General features: G+C 36.2%; 1 long non-coding RNA gene across 1 annotated transcript; it reads left to right on the forward strand.

Annotated features, from left to right (window-relative positions):
- Positions 1–606: 606 nt before the first annotated feature.
- Positions 607–25149, forward strand: LOC148223297 (uncharacterized). The gene is made up of 5 exons (XR_015804411.1): positions 607–1230; positions 3945–4069; positions 16758–16877; positions 20036–20906; positions 24487–25149. It is a non-coding gene; the product is annotated as an uncharacterized LOC148223297 (long non-coding RNA).
- Positions 25150–25289: the final 140 nt, after the last annotated feature.

Raw genomic sequence — 25289 nt, forward strand, 5'->3', positions numbered from 1 at the left:
AAAAAAAAAATTCTAAAGTTCCCTCTTCAGCCTTACCTTACTTTTAAAAATTGAGAGTATTCAGTTTTCTGGAAGACAATGTCCGGTAAGAAAAGCACCATCTCACCTATTTTCTAGTTTCATTTCTTTATCAAATACTTGAGAAATGGAAAAAACAATCCATGATGTGTCAAAGAAAATGCCCATGAGTTTATTTTTCAAATCAATTTGCACGAGAAATTTTGCATGAGTTAATTTGAGATAATGTGTACAAATTTGGACACTAAGAAATGAAATGCTACGAAATTCATTGCATAGAAGTTATCTAATTTTTATACAAAGGTTATTTTACATTTTAATTTGTCTGGGTCACAATTAGATGTGGAAATCTGCTGCAAAATCTTTCTGTTAATTTTTAAATTATTATTTATCTTCATGGATTGCTTTTATTCACTCTCTTCTGCCTGTAAACATGTGACAGGCATATTTTTTATCTGATTGTGGCTATAAACACAAGGATATTATATATCTCTCTGAATATGAACATATCTCTCCTAAGTAGCATGAGACAAATATTCTATTTAAATTATTATTAATAATAACAATGACAATAAATAATAATAGTAATAATAATAATAATAATAATAGTCCTGGCTTTTTTTGACCAATATGTCTGATATGGATTTTGACTTTCTTCCCGTCTGTAGTCTGAGTGATGGCCATGAAATATTAATCAGGAGCTCTGAGTACTGATGAATAATAATCATCTTTCCCTTAGGAGATGCTCATTCATTTCTTCATGCTGTCTTTATGCTGACATGAATCAGTGTTTGTTTAGAAAAGAAAGGCTCTACAGGAACCAACACGTCCAATTGTTGGAGCTCACACATTCCAAATTAGTCCATGCACTTTTCACCATAACGGCAATTAAATATTGGAATATCTACAAAGAGAGATAATGGATTCAGCACCTTTTCAGGTCTTTTCAAACCTGGATACTTTTCTAAAAGTTTCAGTATCAGGGAGAGTTGAGTGAAAACATATTGGTTTGCATAGAAGAAGAGTTGGCAGAAGGTGGTTCAGGAATTTCTTCCAGCTTTTTTTTGGCAGAAAGGGTGTCTTGTGCTATATCACATGAAGTTTTCATTGCCCTATTTCAGAGCCTAAATGGAATCGTTGGTGAAATTCTGGCAGCACTCTAGTGTTCCTGAAGCTGAAATCACCATATTCCTGGAATAACAATTCTTAAAGGTTTGTTATATTGCTACTTAAAATCCTACTGCTATTCCAAATTCACTTTTGTTACCTGTATCATCAACTCAGGAGGAATTAGAAATTCTCAAGGAAAATAACTCTACAAACTTGCTGACCTTGTACTCAGTAAAATTTTAATAAATAGCATTACCAGAATTTAATTTCCTCACAGGATTATTATATATATTGTTTATTTCTAAATAAATCAAGCCCAAAGTTTGTAAGAGACAAAACATTTGAAGCATCAATATTTGATGTGAAACAGGAAACAGACTAATAAGTTCTGAGCCTTTTGAACAGCAATGCCCATATGCCTCTTGGTTATGTCTGGAAATTTCAATATCCATTGACACTTTAGGATCTGGTAATTTTGACTGAAACTGAATGAAAACAAGACCATTACAATATTACACATATAATTACACATTACACATTACAGCATTACACACAATTATACACATTTGTATATACAAGTATACAATATTACACAGTATAAAGATATTTATTAAGTAAATGTAGTTTTTAGTAATATTCTTATTAGAATATTTCCTAGATTTTTTGCTTGTTTGTTTTTTTCTTTTTGTACTGTGTCTTTGTGTCTTGCAGCATAATCTAAATTCGAGATGTTCAATATTTACTTGTTCCCTTTTCAAGATTATCATTACAATGATACCTCACTTTTTGTAATTGCTCAGCTCCAGTCAGCCAAGCAGAGAAGTTTCTTCTCTCCATTGTTTTTATTCCTTGGATTCTTAAAACAATCTATATAGAATTCTCAAAAATCAGGCTCGTTCTTGGATCTCTAAGGTAATTCCCAATCTTTAAAGTCCTCCTAATCCATTTCTCCTCTTCTCCTTGGTGCCTTGAGGAGCTGCAACAGAGGCTAAATACAGAGTTGAAGGGAATAAAATGGGTATTTATTGAGAGGCCTAGGAAAGGCCTACAAAAGCCACGCCCTAGCAGTATCAGTGCCTGTCTGGCTCCAGGATGGAAGCAAAGGAGGGCTTGGTCACAGAATCTCACATTTTTATAGGTTTTGGTTCATTTGCATGAACCCACCCTCCACGTTTCCACGTTGTTTGTGCTTAGGGCCTGAAGTTTGGAGAAACTATCCTTGAGTTCTTAACTGGAATAGCACTGTTTTGTCTTCATCACCCTAGCACATCAGAAAAGCACATCTAAGCCGAATGGGAAAAACTTAAAACTTAAGGCACCATCCAGGCATCATTTAGCTGTCAAGTTATTTACAGCACATGTGGCAGGAGCTCAGAAGAAGCTGTGTGTCACAAACCATTGGGAGGCTCTTGAGAAGCCACAGAGATTGGGCTTGTAATAACTGCTCTGCTTCGGTGACAGCAAATTTGGCTGTGGCCAAAGTCACCTCCTCCTGAGGGATGGGGATGGGGACAGAGCCCTCCAGACTGCCACATCCTTGAGGGAACCTGGCCTCAGCAGCAAAAGGTGCAGAACATTCACAGTGCTGTTCTGTGGGTCACAGAATTCCCCTCTTCTGCTCTCCATGGCATCACAAAATTACTTTTCCCTCTGGCTTTGCTCGGCTCAGCCAGAGGAATTTCTCATTTAAATCAAAGCAATAAGGTGTTGGTAATGGACTGCAGAAATAATGAAATAAAATTTATTGCCCCTGTTGAAAACATAGGAGCAATCGAGAAAACAAAATTTATTAAATTTGTTTGGAAAGGGAAGGGAAGGGAAGGGAAGGGAAGGGAAGGGAAGGGAAGGGAAGGGAAGGGAAGGGAAGGAAAGGAAAGGAAAGGAAAGGAAAGGAAAGGAAAGGAAAGGAAAGGAAAGGAAAGGAAAGGAAAGGAAAGGAAAGGAAAGGAAAGGAAAGGAAAGGAAAGGAAAGGAAAGGAAAGGAAAGGAAAGGAAAGGAAAGGAAAGGAAAGGAAAGGAAAGGAAAGGAAAGGAAAGGAAAGGAAAGGAAAGGAAAGGAAAGGAAAGGTTTTTCTCCAGCTGACTATTTCAACAAGACATTGAGTTCCATTTTCTCAATCACTAGGTAGTAAAACTGAGGTGCAGTTATAACCAAGGATTTATTATTATTATAACTAAAATCTAAAATTCTAACAGTTACAGTTTCAAATTCAGCAATGTCTTTCCCTAGGAATTATTACTGAATGAACAGACCCTGTTTATAGATATATGAAAAGTAAATAGTCCTTTCCAAACCTTTATGCTTGCCCACCTCATGTGCTTCATAATGCTGTAGCTGACAAATTCTGTGTAAACCTGTTAATTGTGAAACCCTGAGCTCTATCACTGATGCACTTTTTGCAAGCTCACTGAGAAGTAAGGCAAGTGAAAGCAAGGCAGCTGCCTCACTGTATTTTTGCAATATGCTTTACTTGTGTTGATGCTGTTAAGAAAAAAATATTCCAACACCTAAATCTATTATTGGTCAGATTCATTTTCAATATTAATAAATATTAATTTTCCCTGAAATGAGAATGGAGTGAAAAATGGCAGTAAAACTGTTTATAATTAACAAACAAAAAATTATGCAATATTTCTGCCTGTTTTCATATACTAACTTGGCCTCTGCTTGACAGAAATTTAAAAAGTGCATGGCAACTTTTTCAGTTTAGCAGATGTAATATACAAAGATCCTGTTACTGAGCCTTAGGCTTGATAAGTTCAAAATGTTCTATTATTATCCTTAAGATCACCTTTATGCATTTCTTAATTTTCAGTCTCTAGGAAGAAGACACATAATAAGTAACTCTCCTTCTCTGATTTTGATTTGGAAAGGAAACACTGGGCCTCCTCTTCCACTGTAAGACTTTCTCTCCTGATAAGGAATCTCAGAGTTCACCAGGTGAGTTTTATTTCCAAAGAAGTATTGAGGTGCTGCAGGGCAAATTACAAGAAAATTTTAAGCTTAATTTATATGTGACAGAAAACTAATTTCCACAGAAATAATTTTCATATAATGTAACCAATGTTTAAATGGTACTGTATGAAAATAATTTTTTTCAGTTTTATTGGAAAGGCTATAATGAAATATTCGTTTCAGGAGAGCTCTACAAAGTCCAGCTTATATCCCTTTTTCTTGTTGCTTTCAATGATATTTTGAGCTTGTGAAAACAATTTTGAAGTTCAGCAACTTATTGACTTAAAATAGTGCAATTTTGTAAAACTCGAGGTAAACTTTGAGTTTTACAGAAAGTAAATAACCTGAGAGTGTGAAATGGGGAAACAACTGTTAGGATATAGACAGATTTTGTTGGGGTTTGAAAAAGTCTGCTGAGTTTTAGCTTGTTTGTTTGTATGTCTGGATTTTTTTTGCTAAATCAAGAAGCACTTTTACCTTAATGGTGTCAGCTGAATGGGAAAGCATTTAGACTTCATCTCCTCTGATATTTTGAAAACGAGTGGAATTTTCAACACATAATTTCTGCTGGTTTAGATGTGGTTGTTTGCGTAGTCTAGATTCATTTCAGATGAGCTCCCAGATCTCTAACATCTATCAATATCTGTCAACAACTCAAACTTTCAGCATACTTCATTTAATTTATAAAGCTGTTCTGGAGCACCAGTGTTTGTTTGATCCATGTGTTCTCTGAGTCTTGTAATCTACGTTTTCATCACAAGGTTGAACATTTTATTACATCAAATGTTGAAAAGAATCGAATACTAGTGAAGTTGAAAAAGAAATGTCTTGCTGTATTACATTTGTCAAAGAAATCTGTTTTGATGATGGAACTGAATCTATAGCCCTTATTTGTTGTTTAGTTGACTTAACAGAGTTTTCATATGGAAGAGAGTTTGTACTGAAAAATGCTGATTGCAAAAAATTCCCCTGGATTCTTTGCCATGTATGTCAGCCTGACAAAACTGGTGAACAAAATGCCCAGGTCTCTCCTTTTCTGCAGCCCCAGAGAGGCCAATGGCCAGAGAGTGCTGAGCTCATGCTTTATGCTGTCCCTAAGCACTGGGATTTAAGCTGCTCAGGTGGTGTGGCTTAGAATTTGGAAACCCAGACCTTCAAGGACTTTTATATACTCTGTTACAGAAATAAAAATTTGGAAGACCTACAAATAGTAAATTCTTTCAAGTCCCTACTTGTAAACCACTCGGGAAATTCTGATGTTTGGTTGGATTTCTGTGGCAGTTGGAAAGCAAACTATCAAATCATCTTCAGTAAAGAATAAACAGCCTGTTAGCTCACAAAGGAGCATTGTTTAATGATGAAGCTTAAAAAACGATCTAAACCAAACACTTGTCAGCTATAAACCAAAATCAGATTTTGTTTGTTTGTTTTTGTTTTGTTTTGTTTTGTTTTTTGTTTAACCAGTCAGGTTTTCAAGCTAGATATAGAGCATTGTATGGTCAGATGAAATCACAGATCTAGGAGAGTGAAACATTACATGAGATATGTCCATAGAGATCAGAGACATTCCAAGGCAGGATATACAGTATTGTAAGAGGTCAAAGACACACACATAGGGAAATAAAGATTTAAGGAGAGAGACAGTATTTTTGGGCAGAGTAAGAATTGTTGAAGAAAAGAACAAAATAAATGAGAGCTATTTCAGAATGTAGCTACTTAGATAATGGTCAGAAAAAGTGTCTCTAGTATTTTCCTATGAGCTCTGCAATCCATGGGATATTATTATTTATGAAAATTGATAAAAAATAATCAGATGAGACACCACTTATGGATGTCAAAAGCCAAGCCCCAGTAGTTCAGTTGCCTTAAAATTTTGTGGACAGTTCCTTTAAGACTTTGGACTCTCTGTATGAACTTTGGGGAATGTGGTGATGCTGCCATTATCATCTGTTGACATTTAGAAACAAAATATTCTGTGTCAATTCTGGATTTGACAGCAACAGACTAGAAACCTTAGTTATCTTAAGAAAAGCTAGATTTGACATTATTGATAATCCTCTTCTTTGTATTAATAATGGATACTATTACTGCAGAATAAACAAACAGGAAATGGCTCATCTAGAAAAGACAAAGCTCTTCAAATACAAACATTTAGTTTATTAGAAAAGGACAGAAAAATATCACCAATTACCATATGACATTTGTTTGAGTGAGTGGTGTGTGTGTATCTCCATGCTCGTTTCATCTTCACTGTCATGTGGAAGGAGGTTTTAAAGTGGCACATCAATGGACATGTAATGTAGTGAAAAATAATATTTTGTGTAATCAGTTGTGCATATGAAAGTTTCAAGACATAACAACGTTTTAAAAGAAAACAAAGTAGTCTGGTCCTCCTAGCTATTTTGTTACTCAATTCTTTTATCTAAGGAAGTTCCTGGGGTTTAGAGGATCCCACATTTTATTTAGCCAAATGTCTTTGCTGAATGGTGAATCATTTCCCAGTGTATGCCACTCTTTCAGAAATTGCAGCAGGGCTATCACTTTGATTTGGCACTCAAAGCCCTTAGCATTAAGCTAAAGGAAATAGTTTTCTAACTTTACAACCTTTGGGGCAAACAACTGTTTTCCAAGGTGCATGTGAACAAGGTATTCACTGCTGTCAATCAGTACTCCAATGTTATCTGGCATTTGCTGTGCTCTTCATTAGGAGAACAAGCAATCCAACTAAAAACAAGGAGACAAAAAGCAGCTCTTAGAAATTAAAACCAGTAAAAACCATTATCCTTCACTGGTTAACTTGAAGGCCAATGGAGCTGTGGGAGATGATGAGCATAAACAAGCTACTGTTGCTGAAGAACTAGCTGCTAAAGTTTTAAAGATGGACAATATTTTGGAGTAAAAAACAGAGGTATGCAGATGCATCTTCTTCATTTTGTTCAATTTAATTAATTTGAAGTGCTATATTATCTAAAAGGGATGACCAATCTTGCTGAAGTAGCTGGGTAAGTACTTAGTGCTAGGCAGAAAGACCAGGAAGCAGCTGTGTGTTTAATTTTAATGCATTAAAGTGTTCAAATAATGTGTTAAAGTGTCTGGGGGGTTTATGTGTTGTCTTTTCTAATGCAAACAGATGCAAGCATTCAAATTGCTCTGATGTAAAGAAGGTAGAAATGAAAAATTTCTTGATAAATTTCAACTGATACAGGCAACTGCTAAAATTCTTTGGTAGCAGGTACACATGAAAGGGTCTGTTGCTTTGACCAGTATGAGAATTTTCCTTCCTCTCCCTTTCTCAAGCGTTAAGGGGGATGTCCAGTGTTCTGACCTTCATAAGATAAACAAAACGTTTCAATGGTGTTGCCACTGGCTTGGCTATACTGGTCATGTTAACATCCTCTAACTCCGCAGAGTTAGAGGCTCACAGCTTCTGTCTGACAGGTGCCAGGGCTCTGCCAGCACTGAGGGAAAGGAGAAAACTGCACTGGGAGTCTGAATGAATTTCTATTTCATTTTAGGCATACTGAAGAGGTTTAACTACATATTACAAACACAGCTTTCAAGTGCAAATTTTTTGGAAGAGGCTACTCCAATTTCACCTGTGGTGACTTTTCAATGTAACAATACTGTTGCTGTTGGCAAGACAGCTGTATCAGTGTTAACAATTTTGGGAGCCTTGCTAAGATGACATTTTCAACATGCAAAGTTAAGGGGCAGAGGTCCAAAAGCAACCAGCAGAAACAGAAAGCTACTTTGACTAGCAGTGATGGTATTTACAGAGATGGAAAACCTGCATGGTAACTTGGTTATACAAGCTGATATATACCTGCACTTTAAATGGCCTTTATTTCAGATTACGGAATGCAAGAGCACATGGGTTGATGATTCATATAATGAAGTACCAAATGTTGCTTCTCTGTCATAGGTGCAGGATAAAATTAGTTGGTATTCTAAATTCAGCTAGTAATGGAAAACACAATATTAAATGTCTAGCAACTAGGCTGGCAATCTGTAAAGAGGTGAAAAACCTGAATGATTAATGACAGATGAACTGTCCTTTAACTTACTGAGTTTATTTTCGAGGTAGACTTAAAAAAGTTTGCAGAGAAATTGTAGAAAGAGACTTGTCATTTTCTACTTCTTCCCTGTGGAGAGAAACTTTTCATTCTGGCACTTTTACAAACTCTCATGTAAAAATCTTTCAAAGCAGCAGTCCTGAGACATTCCTAACTTTTTGACATTGATAAAAGGAAACACTTTCTTAATTATTTATCCATATGTCAGAAATATGCAGAAAAGTACAGAATTATCATTTCCCATAGAGAGTGTTTTATTCCAGTGATCAAAAAAAAAGAAGATAAATAAGAGTTTTTCCATCTCCTGGCACTGCAGTTAGTATATAGACAAAGAGAGCACCTACGATGTCTTTGCAACAGTTTTCATCCATTAGATGTTAGGCATCAGATGACAGGATGCTGCTGCCTCCTTGTCCAGGGACATTGGGAGAAGGCATTTTTCTTTCATCAAATTTTCCACTTCTCTTATAACATGAGATATTAACTGGATATTACAAAATCCAGCTTAATTTCATGATGCGTAATATCATAGAAAACTTAAGAGAAATGCATTAAAAAGGACAAATGTGAATTTTTGCAAGTGCTAGTGTTCAGCCTCTGGTGCTCTGAGCATAAAACTGCTTTTGAGACTTTCCCCTCTCTCTCTCTGCCTCCTTATTCTTATTCTTGCAAGCACACAATATGTTCTTCTCTGGCTAATCTACTTAAAGTGTTATCAAATTTATTCCACTTACTGTAGCTGTTTCTGCCTATTATTTGTAACATCAGAGATATATGACCAGTTTTCAATATATGGAAGTCATCTTTATTAATTTTAAATAAGTCCTTAGCAATCCCTTTTGGATTTTTCTCCCCTTCAAGCTTTAATGAAAAGAAAAGGAACAGAAAGACATTGCCATCACTCTGCTCACAGCAAGCTTAACCTGCAGAGCTGGGTGCAGACTAAGGTGGGTTTTCCAGGTGGCTGAATGCATTCTTTGGGGCCCCAGGGACATTATCAGTCCCTGCCACATCTAGCTGTGCCCCTTCTAGGGACAGAGCTGCATGTGCTACCCCCGCCTGAGCTGTCACAGCTCAGTAAATAGCAGACCTGTGTGATGAGCTGGCTGAGGGAAAGCTGTGAGGAGCCTTCCTGGGGGCTGCCACCCAGTCCCTCTCCTGCAGAGCAGCATTTAGTTCATCCCTGAGCATCACGGTGGATCTTTTGTGCCTGGCTGTGTCTCTTGCACCTTACACTGAATCAAAATTATAGAATGGCTTTGCTGGAGGAAGCATTAGGGATCATCTGGTTCCCACCCCACTGCCACAGGCAGATGTACCTTCCCCTAGACCAGATTGCTCAAAGCCTGGACCAGACAAAGCTCAGGCATGACCTCAACACTCTCTTCCACTCTCTGACAGGAGGTTGTAGCCAAGTGGAGGTCAGCCTCTTCTTCCAAACAACCAGCAACAGGATGAGAGAATATAGTCTCAAGCTGCACCAGGAGAAATTTAGGCTGGACATTAGGAGGAATTTCTTCCCAGGAAGTGTGTCTGGACATTGCAAAGGACTGTGCAAAGAAGTAGTAGAATCACTGGAATTACCATTTTAAAAGGTGTTTAAGAGCAGACTGGGAACCCAGTGCCATGATCTAGTTGACAAGGTGGTGCTTGGTCACAGGTTGGGCTTGAAGACCTCAGAGGTCTTTTCCAACCTAATCGATTCTGTTATTCTGTGAAAGCCTTTTCCATGTCCTGGATAACCAGGTGTCCTGTTTTTCTCTGTAGAGGGCCCACATTTTCCTTACCCTTTCTTATACCACCAATGTACTTATAGAAGTTTTTTGTGCTGCCTTTGAAATCCTTGGCCTGATTTAATTCTGTGTTGACCAGACATAAAAGCCATTCCACCACATCTGTGTGATGTCAGCAAGATCACAGCCCTGTAAGCATATGCCTCTCTAACTCCTCCAATTCTCCTTGCTACATACATTTGTATAGAGACATTTAAATTGGATCCCAGTGAAGCCAACTTACTGGCTGGAGCGACTGGAATTCCTTTGTTCTGCTCTTCAGATTATCTTCTGCTGGCCTGCAGTTCCTCTCCAGGCTCTGGGCATCTCTTGCTGACCCTGGCACCAAATTAGCAGGAGAGGGGGTGCATGGAGGTTCCCCTCCCCTGTCAAGTGACCCTGGTCCCACAGGGGTGCTGAAGCAAACCCGAGGGGATCTGCACTGCTCCAGAAATGCATTCCTGCTCGGCTGCTCCTGGCATCCCCCCAAGGCTGAGCCAGAAACGATGGCAAACAAATGGCAATAGAGATGCTAAGATGTGGACAATTCCCTTTGGCAGACACAGTCCTCAGGGTCTAGTTGTGAAACATCTTTGTTCTTGATGGCAGGACCTCTGGCCTTAGGTTTTGAATATCATTGAGTTCGTTTTTCTGTTTGTTTAATGATTTCTTTATTTTCCCTAGAGAAGATGTATGAGACTCTGAAATAGAAATATTTGGTGTTTTCACTAATATAAATAGCATGCATCACCATGCATAAATGTTATACTGCGATTGGGTAATTCCTATTCTTCCTTATCTAGTGGTAATAAAAGGGCAATTTTTAATTCCACATTCAGTGATAAGGGGGAGCTGTCTAAATCCAGTGGCAAAAATAAGTAGAATGGGAATTACTGTTACCAGAGGCTACTTCTGAGAGACTGACTGTAGTTTTTTTTTCCTTATTTCTGTTTTTGCAATGAAATGAGAGGGACACTTTTTCAAGGTCATTGTAAAAAGAGTAAACTTAATAGAAATGTTGAATGTATGTTGCACACATTTGAACCGGTAGGGATAACAAGCACTCAGAACAGTCTCAGCTGACAATTCACTTGACAACACAAACCACAGGTTTGCTTTACTTCTGTCTAGTATTCTTATGGATTTTCTGATTTTGATTAGAATAGCTAGATGGGGTGGGTCACACTTTGAGCTGACATGAGTACTTGGCTACTTTTTGAAGTAACCTTTAATAGCTGACACCACCTGGTGGTTTAAAGATCTAATCTGTGCACTTTTAGCGTTCTATGAAAAAACCATGGATTATTTATTTTAAAAGACTAAAGGAAGCCATATTCAGCCTTGATTTTTGAAAAATATCCAGCTCAGAAGACTGGTAATGAGCTAAGTCTCCATTTAAGGTCACATTTTAAAGCTTTCCAAAGCCTTTAATGACAGACCCATCATCACATGAAACTTTTTCAGTGTTTTGTGTTTAATTAGCTTTAAACTGGATTCACATAGTCTTCTGGTAAAAAGAAAATAATAAAAATCATTATAGCTGTCTGTGTCAAAAGAAGTGTAAAAGAGTAATATCTCTGTGAAGGCAGAAAAATATTCTGAAATACACTTCATTATGTACACCACCAAAATGCCACCATTATTGTCATCAAAGCTAAGGGAACACAAGTTTATCAAAGACTTGAACACTTCTTGCAAATCTTAGTAAAGTTGCTTTTAAACTATTCTTGACAAAAGTTTTCTGGAGATAAATATCTCTGTCTAAAAGTATCTGTTTTGCGCCTGTTTTAAATTCTGATTTTACTTATTCATTTGCTTGTTTGTTGCAGAGGGTTTTTTGGTTTGTTTCTAAATAAATCTTAAAAAGAAGGTGCATTAAAATTTTACATTTATAGAATCAACCTAGAGCGAGAGTCTAACCCTAAGCTTGCTATGTCCCTATCATTTATCAGAAAACATTTTTTAATATCAAATAATTATCTGAGGTGTAGAAACTTCTTTAGTTTTCTGGTGCTTGATAATATGTGGCTTCTTTTGGGAGCTTTAAAAAAACAAAAATACCTTTTATTCTTAAGCTAATTAACACATATAAAACACCTCCCCCAGACAGAACTTTGATAGAGGTCACCAAACCTTTCTAGTTTGCTTGAGATAAAACTGAAAAGCGTCACCTTCAGATTAACTTTATTCCTCAGAAACACATGTTCACATTGAAATAGATATTATATGTGTGTTTGTGCAAACGTATTTTGCACACACTTGTGTGCTCAGATGCATATAGGCACATATTCAATACACTTCTGTTAGTAAAGACAAAGCCATTTATTTCTGAAATAAAAGTGGGAGTGGAGCCCACAATCCACCTGCTCAGGTTGTATTTTGATTCTCAACCACAGTTCTACAGCAGCTTGAAATAATGAATGTCAAAAAAGTCATTAAAAAGCTACCAAGTCTAAGTTCAAGTATTGTGGAAAATAAGTTGACTTTAATTACTACACACCTTTCCTTTGAAAGATGTCTTGCTAAATTTTTATTTTTAGAAATCAGAGATAAAACAGCAACTCATAAATACAATTAAAGTATCTGACAGAAGTATCAGATGTATAAGAATTATGATCAGTACAACTTGAGTGAATAGAAAAACATCACAGAATTTAAGTTAGTTTTACACAGGAAATCAGTATGGCACACAGGATATTAAACGATATTATTTTTTTTTTTTTTTGTATTAGATACAGGCAACTAATTCAATGAAAAAAATCCAAAAGTGAGAGTGAAGAAAGAGGGGAGAACACTTTAGTTTTTTTCCAAACTAATAGCTAAACCTTTCTACAACCAGTTTTTCCAAATTGTGAATATTAGAATTTCTTCACTTGGTTATAACCATGCATTTGTCAGTGATAAATAGGAAACATAAACTCTGTAAACTTCAGTGAAAATATTTCATTACCTCCATCAGGCAAGTATTGTATTTAATTAAGTAACTCCACTGCTGGTGAAATTCAAATTTAATGATTTACATTAGAGATTAATTTTTTTCTTACAGTTTCAAAAACTATTAAACTGGATGAAGTTTTAATAGAAAGCTATTTGTTGAGTTGATGCTTCCTACAAAACATGAAATATCTTTCTGTGGTAGGTTGGCCTTCAGTGGCTGCCACATGGCCACCAAGCCATTCTATTACTTCCTCCTCAGCAGGGCAGGGGAGAAGAAACTGAGATTAAAATGAACTCAGAGGTCAAGATAAAGGCCATTCATCATTTTTATACTATGTATATATGTAAAACTTATCTAGAGATAGAGGAGATCTCTATTTGTGGTTAGTGTTTGTATTTTCAACCAGTATTTCAAGACTTGAAATTAAACTGTCTCCACTTCCTTGATCTTCTCATGAGGAAAATTTACCATAAAATTTATCTCAGCTTGTAAATTTTCAGTCCCCTGAACTCTGGAGTTCACAATTGTTTTTTCTGCATGTTCTGTGCTTTCCATGTTTAAATATGTGATTCATGCAAATTATTCAGTCTAAGAGTCTTCATATTTCGTTCACAGTTCTGAGTCTGTGAAAGTCTTGGGTTAAAAGTTAATATCAAACCCTTTTGCCAAAGTAAGCAAGAGGTTGTGAAAATATTGACACAGGTGGATAGATTTTTATGAACTATATTTTCAGTCCCTTAAAAATAAAAATCTGTTGGGAAGAAAGCTCTTCCTAAGACTAAATTCTTGCAAAATGTAGAAGTAGGGAGGAAAAAAAAAAAGACAGTTTTTTTTATTAAATGTGACTTTTCTGCAGATCATGTAACATATTAACACAAATAATGAAAATTAAATACAAGAGAAACTGTGCAAATATAGTGAGGACTCCCTAACCAGACATTATGAAATTAATATTTCCTGTATGGCTTGGTAGAAGCTACATTTTGACCTTTATAACACAGAAAAACTCTTATCTATTCTTTCAAGTACTTATTTGAAGGAGTGGCTCATGTTTTGATGGTTAAAGGACTGTTAGTTGTTGGGGTTTTTTTTCCCCTTCCTTTATTGGAACGGAAGACAAAAGTATAATTTTTTTCACTTTTATGTATATTACATTTTTTTTGACTGTAAGATGGTAGCACTAGATCTCAGAGCTCCCTTGGATTTTTAAGTTTATTTTGAGACAAAATCTAATTCACAGAATCAAACATTTAAACTGCTGCTGTTGCATTCACCTACTGTCAGCATTTATAAAGGTGCAAAGGACATATAAAAGGTTGTTATTCAGCTTTTGTTCTACATAATTTTTTTTATTCACACTGTATAATAGTGTAAAAGTGAAAAAAAACCCATAAAAATAAACAATAGAAAGAAAATATGAACAAAATATTTAGATAAGTATTTATTATGTTCCTCTAATCTAGAGTCAATCATTGAACCACACTGATGATGCACCAGAATTTCAAATTAAATTAAATGTTTGCATTTTTTTTAGCAGAGGGCTTTGAAAAAAGAAGGAGAAAATTATAGGAATGTAAAGGTAATTCAGAACAACCTTCTCAGAATCATGATGGCAGTCCCTGGAGTCAACAAGAGGAAAAGAATTGCCAAGTTACTCTTGTTCAATACAAATGGTTCTGAGAAAGATGTTTTAGAGAAGGACGAAAAGCCACCTCAACTGTTTAAAATAAATAAAAAATTGGTGCTGTCTATCACTAGGGGCTATGAAATGACTAATCAGCCCTAAAATTGATAGCATAGCATTTTGCTTAATAATGCCATCTCTTGTTTGCCTGCATTTATTCAAAAGCAGCCCTCTTGTGATACAGCATTAAAATAACACTAACTGCTATGAAGGTATAGTTTGAAAAATAATATGTAATTGAAGTCAGTATTGGCTCAGTCAACCCCTCAGTTAATGCATATCTCAATTAGATAGGGAGGGAGGGAGGAAGGGAGGGAGGGAGGGAGGAAGGAAGGAAGGAAGGAAGGAAGGAAGGAAGGAAGGAAGGAAGGAAGGAAGGAAGGAAGGAAGGAAGGAAGGAAGGAAGGAAGGAAGGAAGGAAGGAAGGAAGGAAGGAAGGAAGGAAGGAAGGAAGGAAGGAAGGAAGGAAGGAAGGAAGGAAGGAAGGAAGGAAGGAAGGAAGGAAGGAAGGAAGGAAGGAAGGAAGGAAGGAAGGAAGGAAGGAAGGAAGGAAGGAAGGAAGGAAGGAAGGAAGGAAGGAAGGAAGGAAGGAAGGAAGGAAGGAAGGAAGGAGTCACTTGACACAGTTTAAAGGACACTTGAACAATGCTCTTAGAATATGATCAATTTTTACACAACCATGAAGTGGTCAGGCAGTTTAGATGATAGTTTGTAGGTCCCTTACAACTGAAATATTCTAAGCTATATTATTTGCTTCAATTCAATTTGGTGTGATTGAGTTCCATACTGTGTCTTACTCTGTTATATGTACTATTATTTATATTGATTCTGATTTTTCAAGGAACAGTATAATTTACAGTGTTACCTCTTTGCCATGTTAACTCAACTTCTGTGGAAAGCATCCCATTCTGCATTTAGCCATATAGAGATGTCTTCTTGCACACAGACCTCCTCTGTACTGACACAGCAGAACTGAAATCTTGATTTGCTTTTTTTTCAACAGAGCCATATATCTCAGAATGAAAATGATAGAGACAGAGTACATAAAGTTCCATTCCAAAATCTTTTTCAGATAACCCTCAAATTTCAACCAGTGAGGTTTCCATTGATTCACTGAAAGACAATATTACAGCCTGTTAAAAGTCACTACAAGAAATTAAGGATTTTATGTGCTTTGTAGGTTACCTCCCAAAATTATATTTGTGTGTACCTAAATCAAAAGACGGTCTTCTCTAATGATAATCAGATGGTTTCCTTTCGCTTCTTTATCAGAAGCCAAAATGGACATATTAATTTTAACCACCAATTAACATGCTCACCATTTGTCAGGAAGACCTAATGACCTAATCATTGGAGCACCATTCTTTAATTTATCACCTCGTTCCCCTGCAGCTGTTCACTGCAGCCTGCTAGCAAGGCACACACAGGCTGCTGCCAGGGGCCAGCTCTGCAGCACTGGGGCCAGGCACCACACACTTAATTTCTCTAGCACTCTGGAGATCTTCTGCACGTGCACTAGAAGGATTCTTATTTCCTTGCATTTACACAGTGATTTGCAATGTTAGGATTTAAGAGCATTTCGTATTTTCTCACTTAGTGAGACGCTTTGTATTAGCTGCATTTTCCAGACTTAGAGTCCAAACAAAACCCAAGTGTACTCTGTCATGTCTGAATCCAAATTATGGACTATATTTCCTAAGCTCCAATACCTCTTTCTGCTCTATTTTAGAGTTTATTCTGATGAGGAAATAACTGTTTATTGTTCAAGGACAGAAAATTGGTGTTCCTGATGATTTTACTGAAGTGAGCTACAAAATCTAGTAGGTTGTGGGCATTACTGGACTGACAAAACATACTCTATAGTATTAATATTCACTGAATGTAGATTCTGGACACTTCAGCAATGTCCAAATTATTAAGCAAATATATACCATCAAAGATTAATAAACAAAATTTAAAATTATGACTATTGTTTTACAGTTAAGGAATCAACACATGAAAGAAATGCATGTCAAGAGCTATTAAACACAAAGTTGAAGACAAAGTTTGGCATAAGATACTAAATTCCAAATTGCTGGGAGTCTTACAGTATGAATTTCTCAGTTCTGATAAATTTTTTTTCCTAAGCATTCACAACTGTCTATCTTCAGAAACACTGTAGTAGGCTAAAGGGATTGTGATAGATGTTCTTTACATTCTTTGGCAGAATAAATCAGTCTTAAAGAGAAAATTTTGAGCATATCCAGAATGAAGCCTTCCTCACCAACAAATATGCAATTGATACAATGAATGAAAACAACTGCTTAGTTTGAATCTACAGAAGAATGTAAGTAAATGTGGGGTTTTTTTTAATTGATTCACCCTGAGATTTAATCAGCATATTGAATTTTAAAAAATCCTTTGCCAAACACACAGCAAACAGAGAGAAAAAAGAGAGAAAAAAGTGTATTCTGTCCTTGCCATTCATACTTTTTAAAATAGTATGAATGCTAAATTGCAGAGTTGTCACCTTCTGGTGTACTCAATAGTCATATTTTACAAGTGAGAATATTGCAGAACAGACTCAACCTCCATTAGGTAGTGGTGTAAGTGGTGATGGAATGTATTTATATTCTTCCCCTGTATATTCCACCTTGCATCTTTGACAAATGTGAGCATCCCAGAGGGCACACAGTTCTTGCAGTCCTGCTATGATTTTCCACATATCCTAGAGCAGTTATACTCTAAATATTATGTGAAGCAATTCCCAGGATTGAGAACTGAATAATACAGGGGAGGTTATGGGGTAAGAGTTGAAGGGTATAGATTCCTGGGTACCTCTGAATTTAGTATTTACATCAACATCCTGTGGCACAGGTAGAAAGTGTTTATGAAGTCTTGAATACTGCTGTAACTTGAGCTGTAGTTCTGCTGCCCATCCCCAGCATACAATTTGCCTTTTGTTGATATGGCACTCTGTTTCTTTGCAAATTTTTTCTAATGTCCTTTAAAATGTGCATACATTCTCTGACTCACCTCTAGGCACTATTCATTTTTGGAATGAGCAAACTACAGATTCAATTGGCAAAACCAAGGCCACATGAAGTAACAAACTTGGTTATGTCTTCAATGTTCAAGTCACGTTTAAACATAATTGCAGAACAGATTATATTGTCTATATACTGGAAAAATGAGTATCAAAAATATTAATTCCAAGAATTTAAACTGAGCAAAATAATTTATCACTTTCATTCTATCATCTGTTTAGTGAAGGACTACTGTGAGAACAATTAAATAAAATCAGGAAATCCCACCTGAATTTACCACTGATGATGATGCTTTACAAATCAATCTCCACCATTCAACTGCATAAGCTTTAGCAAGACCAAATTATTTTCTTAAATAATTCAGCTCTCATACCAAAGTAATTTACATTAGATTGAAATTTTACTTTTTTTAGTGTATCTTCTAAGATTTATTCCATAGTTACTGCAAATCTTATGTCATTGTTATTATCTTCCACTATACTATAAGCACTATACTATAAGCATATGGTTTCATAAGGAGATAAAACTTTTATTTTTTCCCTTTAGTTTTAAGATTTGATGATTTGTGTTTCAAAAACCCTGCTAGAATACCCTTATTCCTTTCCTCCAACTGCTTTGTTTTTCAGAATGCAAACTATAATCTACACTTGCTGCCTTTAAAAATGTAGAAACATCGTTTTAATTCCTGTAAACAAGATTGAATTTACACTTTGAAATATAAACATCACAAGATCTTTCAACAAATGTTGGTTAAGAACAGCAGAATAGTGCATTTCTGAACACCATTTCCTTTCACTAGTCAAGTACTTAAAAGTAAACAGCTGAAAATATGAGTTTGAAAATATTTGTTAATTATTTGGTTAACTTATTCCTGGAACAATTTAATGTTTAATGTACTGTTATTTTTCTCTTCTTCTGTGTTCTTTCATTCCAAAAAGGCATGAGACATGGGATTTGTCTTGCCTAGTTTCAAATATCATGAAGATTGTCTCAATCTAAACTGGTTGTATAAGCTCTCATTATTGAGAGAACTAGATGTTGTAGGCAGACAATTTGTCCAAGCTGTCTCAGATGCTCATCTTCAGTGAGATGAATCATTCCCCAAAGGTGTTTATTTCTCGCCATTGACTAAAAAGGAAGACTAGATGACTAGTTTAGATGACAACTTTTACTTGTCTGATGTCTGCTGAGGAAGATCTAACACAAAGTGCCCCGAAGCATTCTGGTTTATGAGGCTCTGGAGTATTACTTCTTAGAATACCAGATTTCCAACAAAAATAATCTAAAATAGCCTACATCTCCTGAGACAGACCAACCTCCCCCTGCATTCCTTAAATTTTATTTTTATAATTGAAAAAACTAACCAACCAAGAAAACCACAAACAAACAAACAAAACAAAAAAAACCTAACAGAACAACAAACCAGAAACACAAAATGACTTATTAGTGCCTTGGCACAGGAGTAGAATTTTGCCCAAGAGTTTGCATTCAGTATTCTTCAGCCATATTGTAAATAAATAAGTTATGTAAATAGAAAAAAAATTGCAAATATTATAAGAATACTGACCTATATTATAAGAATATTGCCATGTTTTCTTGCTGATAGTCCCCTTTTGGGTCAGGGTTATGAAAACACTGAATAGATCAAAACTGCCTTACTGATTTATTATTTGCCACCAACTCACACTTAATCTTAGCTTTCAGTCACCTACAAATCACCTTTTTATATACAGCTTTTAAAAGTTCTCATCTTTCTTCTGAAAGTGCTGGGATATATCATACATCCATAGAAGTAACCATTAACCAAAAATTCATTATTTTTTGTCAGTGCTACAAGGTATAAATATTTCTCCAGTAAGTTCTTATAATTGAGATAATATCCTCCTAGGCAATATTGGAGTGCTCATCAGTGCTGGCATGAGGCAGTTTCAGGAAGGCTTACAAGGGTCTCTGGCAGAACACACACTTCAGGATGTATACAGGAAATGATGGAGACTGACACAACTCACAGAGCTCTTGCAAAGGGCCGCTGAATTTCAAGCACAGTTAAAAAAAATTTAATCCAAAGAAAGCCAACCAAACAAATCAAAATACTGCAGAGAAAGGTCAAATACAAACAAAACAAAACAGAACTTTGTGACTGGTTGTTTTTATTTTAACAGGATTCATATTAGCCTATGCTTACATTACTGTAACTTTTCAACCACCACCTTCTATTGAGAATAAACTAAACAACGCACGTTGGCTCATTTGACAGAATTATTTTGTTATTCCAGATTCCAGGTCAAATCAGGCTCATCTGGTGGTCCAGTAACTGAGACTGATACAGCATTATTAATAATTTTAGATATTAATGTAAATAAAATCATGATCCTAAATTTATTGTCTTAGGGTGTAGAAGTTCACATCAGTTTTGTCATTTGACCCATAACAATGTTAATCTTTGCTCCCTTTGCAGAAATACCAAAGAATGAGCTAAGGAAAGTAAGTCTCCCCCAGAGAAGAGCAGGGGACTGTGGCCTCCAGGGAGGTTTCCTGAAATGGGGAGCTGCTGCAGAGCCTGACAGGATGGAACCTGGGCACTCCTCCCACCTGACCCTCAAGGCACAAGGGTGGGCACCTGAGGCAACTGTTAGAAGTGGCTAGGCCACTATCCAGCCTATTCAAGAAGCCATGGAGTCCAATGAGGCTCTCACCGACTGGAGTAGGGGAAATATAACCCCCATTTTAAAAAGAGAAATAAGGAACACCTGGGGGAAGATATAGGCCAGTCAGCCTCATCTCAGTGCCTGTCTAAATCATGGAAACTCTGCTAAGGCACATGGCAAACAGGGTGATTGGTGGCAGTCAGCAAGGCTTCAGCAAGGGCAAATCATGCCTGACAAATTTGGTGGCCTTCTATGACAAGGCTACAGTAACACTGAATGAGGGAAGAAGGATTGACATCATCTACCTGGATTTGTGCAGAGCATTTGACATTGTCCCACACAACATCCCTGCCTCTAGCCTGGAGAGACATGGATCTGATGGATGAACCACCCAGGAGATAAAGAGCTGCCTGCAAGAGTGGGGTCAATATCTCCGTGTCCACGTGGGGACAAGGGACAAGTGACAAGTGGCATTCCTTAGGGATCAGCCCTGGGACTGGCACTGTTGAGCATCTCTGTCATTGTCGTGGGCAGTGGGACTGACTGCAAGTTTGCTGTGTGGTGTGCTTGACATGCTGGAAGGAAGAAATTCCATCCAGAGGGAACAAGATAGGCTTGAGAGTTGGGACCATGTGAACCTCTTGAAGTAATTGGAAGTTTTGCATGCCTTTTCAACTCCAGGTGATACTCTTTTTGTGTCACTTTTTATATTGGCATTTCTGTTGTCTGGTCTGGTAGGACTGAAATGAATAACCTATGATATGTTTTGTTTTCATCAACTCATCACCTTTCTCTGAAAACAAAATAAGCCAAAATTACCTAAATTAAAGTATCATGAGCTGAAGGCCTGATATGAACTTCTGAAATGTTTAATATTCACCAATTATTATCAAGGTTATGGATTTTATTACTAGTAAAAAGGCATAGCACTTTGATATAATGATGGAAAGCTTGATGTATACAGTATTAGGAGATTAAAAATAATGTTCCTGTACATGAACTGTACTCTTATTGCATACTTCAATTAATTGAAGGAGAGTAATAGCACTCAGAATAGCTCATTTGTTAACAAGCAACTAAATAAGTTATCAACTCTGATGACCATTCAGTGTAATGTCTCAATAAAGCATATTGTTACTTTGATTAGGTTAATTATAAAAAATCAAATTTGCAATCCAAGTCTCTGGAGGCATTCCTATTTTTTTAGGTACAGAATGATAGAGGTTACTATTTTATTTTCCTCAGAACCTTGCAAAACAGCAGTTTATCAGGACTAACCTTTAAGTTATATGATGAAATAGATTGTCTTTTCAAAAGCAATATGAGCAGGTAATATTCTCTGTTATGCAACTGTACAACAAAAAAACAGGTCAGCATCTGCTCAACTGCTTTAATAATTACATTTGAAGCACTTGTTTAAATTTAAAAATGCATATCAGTACAACAAACTAAATCAAATTGTACAAGCTCTGTTTTCACCCGAAGCCATGAGGTGACTCATCTATAGTCCTGCTGAGGAAAAAATGTGAAAATTCATCATAACCCACAAAGATTATAAAATACAGTCCAGAAGATCACTATTTTTCTATTTCTATCCTCTACAGGGAAATAACTTGAGCATTATTGAACACAATTCTGACAGCTCACTTTTGGTGTCCCGGGGGAATATACATTCTGCAACTGAATCTAACAGATTTATTTTAGGCCTGTCATATTCTATTTGGGGTGTGGCTTGTCAAGTGGTGAAACCAACATCCTGATCAATGTTTACCTGCACTCATCAGGTAGAATATATCTCATGTTTGCACAGGGAGATTGCTGGTTTTAAGCATTGAGCACATGGAGATGGCAGCACAGATATATATATATATGTACATAATATCACACACAAATGTATATGATGCCACACAACATATACTTAAGACACTCTGTGATGGTGCAGGTTCTTATGCACACTTGTAGAGTATTTAAAAGTCTATTTGCACAGTACTGAGGTGAGTATGTCTATTATATTATTTAGTATTATTTATTATATTATTAGTATATTTAATTATTGCAGAATTGTAATGAAAGTCAGTGAACCAGCAAACGCCCTGCCTAAGGTCCACCTTCCATACAGGGATCATCTCCATTGTGGTGGAATGGGGACAAAATTTCACTTCCTTCACATGAAGCTGCCCAAGGAGTCTTTATCCAGTTCCCATCAGGAAGCACACTGGCTGGATATGCAGCCTTGAAAAGCACAAATGTAGCTGCTTGTTATTTAAAATTGAGCCACAAGAGAAGGAAAAGGTGGTTATGCTTCACTGCTGTGCTTTTCTAGGGATTCTAGCAATTGGTCCAGTCTGTCACTCCAGTTCATTTACCATATATATGTTAAACCTCACTGATTAACAAGTCGCTAAAATCCTAAAATTGAGGGCTTAGTCTCCTCCCTTCAAGGAAACTTAACCCTGAAAAGGGGCCACTCGAACCCTCTCTTCCTAGTCACAGTGGAACTCGTTCAAGAGCACAATCTAAAACTAGATTCAATAGGTACATTTCAGTCTTTGTCTTGAACAAGCCCAGCTAGCTAGATTTAGCTATTTTTTTTTCCAAGAATGAAACTCTGAATAAGCATGAGTGAAGTACAAAATCAGAATAAGGTGTCCCAGATAACTGCATAAAGAGAAATTTCTGTGGAGTATTATCCAGGAATAACAGAGGAGGACAAAATTCTGAATAAAACTACTTTCTATAGAACTGAAATTTCTTTAAGTTTTTTAAGAAGCCTATGATGCAGATCCCCATTATAATTGCACAAACTTTAAACATTCCTGCATTCAGTCAGTCAATACCCTGTGAGGAAAGGGACTATTGATATCCAAATTGGCAGACAAGGAAATTGAAGCTCAGAGTGGACAAATGTTTTGTCCAGGCTTACATAGCCCTGCCAGAGAGGCTCAGATCTTGAGTTTGGCTTTTTACCATCTTCTAAATTTTCCTCATAAAGAAAAAAAAAATCACTGGCGAAATGTTAGACATTCTGAAGAGTGACTGTCAAAGCATTTTTCCTAATGATTAATTTTTCCTTACTGCGAGGGGCATGGGTCAATCTCAGTTAAGGTAATACTGGTATCCTTACATCTTCCAAAACAGCTCCTTTTTCTTCCAGAATCTGACTGCTCCTTGTCAAACTGACTTTTTTCCACTTTCTAATGAAACTCTTTCAAATTTCCTCAGAAGTTTATATGTATATTTATTGTTGAAGAGGAGTAATCTTCAGAATAGCAGAAATCACATTGTTTCAGTATGTGGATAAAGAGAGTCCTCTCATAGCCCTTGTCATTTCTGATAGATGATAACACAAAGTATAACATGCTGAAAGAGAGGATTGCACTATTGGCCTTTTTTATCTCCTGCTGTCATCCTAAATTCCTCTGAGACCACCATAGACATGATGTTTTGTATGGCTGACAATACAGGAGCAGAAATATTCTGGATATTGGTAGTCAGATATGGAGACTTTAATTTTGCTACATTAATAATTTCAGATAAAGTTCATAGTGATTAAAATACATTATTACTTGTAGACTGCTCTTTCATAATGAAATTGGTGTCTATCCATTTCTTAATAGAAAATATGAATCTCGTTTGAAAAAAAAGTCATTACAATTGGCATTAAATAGCCCTTTTCAAAGCTGGAATCACCATGGTAGAAAGACATAACAAATACCTTTGTTCCTGAAAACAGGAAAAATTGAGGTGTTTGAACATGTCCTTAGGATGCCTGGCATTGGTAATGCACCTTTAGCAGAATGAAAGGAAGAATAAAAAGAATACGAAGATCCACCATGCCATCTCAAACTGTGCTTTTTCACAGACACAGACTCAATTCTCCTCTTTTGAAGCAAAATCAATTTCTTGTTAACAGCATGCAAATACAGTAAATACAGCTGCTAATGTGTTATTCTGTAGTCATTTGTTGCACCTGATTAGAGAGAGAAATGTAAAAGGTTAATTTTCTAATTGCATACTCCCCCTAGGTAAATTATGCATGTTATCACACACATTGACACTCTATAATGGCCACCTTTTTTACTGCAGCATGATTTTCTATGAAACTGTGTATCTTCATATGTTTTATTTTTAGTAAGCCAGAAGATGGAAGGAAGGGAAAAAGAATATCCATCCTATCAAAATTTCTTAACTCTGTCTGGAGAGCTTGCTGACAGGATATTAAAGCATTCCAAAAATATCTCTTCTCTCTTTCTTCTCACAGCTCCTTTTTAATTTCCATAAAACTGTAATAAATTGAAGAAGAAGAATGAGACTGAGCTAGAAGACACACTAATGCTGGATGCCTCTCCGTAAAATTTTGAAAAGCAGCAACATCTGAAATGCATATTAAACAAGAATTTCCTCTGGATACAAAAGCATGTCCCTCATGACTGAGCTGCCCGAGATCACCAACTATAAAATCTTTAATTGCCAACCAGGTGCTGACCACACTTAATCTGAAAGCTGTCTTTCACTCTCCTTGTGCTTTCTAAAACAGGGTCAGTGCATTAGGATCAGTTGTCCCCAAAAGGTGAAAAAAATATTGGTTTTTTTAGGCTACCTGCTTTAACTTTCAATTACTAACTCAAATGGTGGAACAGAAAAACAGGTGGTCACTAATCATTTAAGATGTCAGTCTTTCTTCAGTCTAAAATCAGGCAGTTTATATTTGATAAATTCGTAATTTATTGAAGATAATAAATTAAACTGTGGGGAAAACAAACTTAAAAGGGGAGAAAGATGAGATAAAAAATGATGAGGATATTTCTTTTTATATTTTTCCCTATCACAGAATTAAAGTTGTTAAAACTAGAAGTATGTTAAAAGAGTAGAGCAAGGGATTGTTATGGTTTCATATAATTTGAGTCAAATTCAATCATAATAATATAACACTGCTTTGTATATATATATATATATATATATATATATATGAATGTGTGCTTATATTTTTTGTCAAAAATAATTTCCAATCCAAAACTGTTTCAATAAAAAATTTCAACTATCTCTAATGAACATATTAGCACA

Source organism: Sturnus vulgaris, chromosome 6, assembly GCF_052056855.1.
Source record: "Sturnus vulgaris isolate bStuVul1 chromosome 6, bStuVul1.hap1, whole genome shotgun sequence".
Taxonomy (NCBI): Eukaryota; Metazoa; Chordata; class Aves; order Passeriformes; family Sturnidae; genus Sturnus; species Sturnus vulgaris.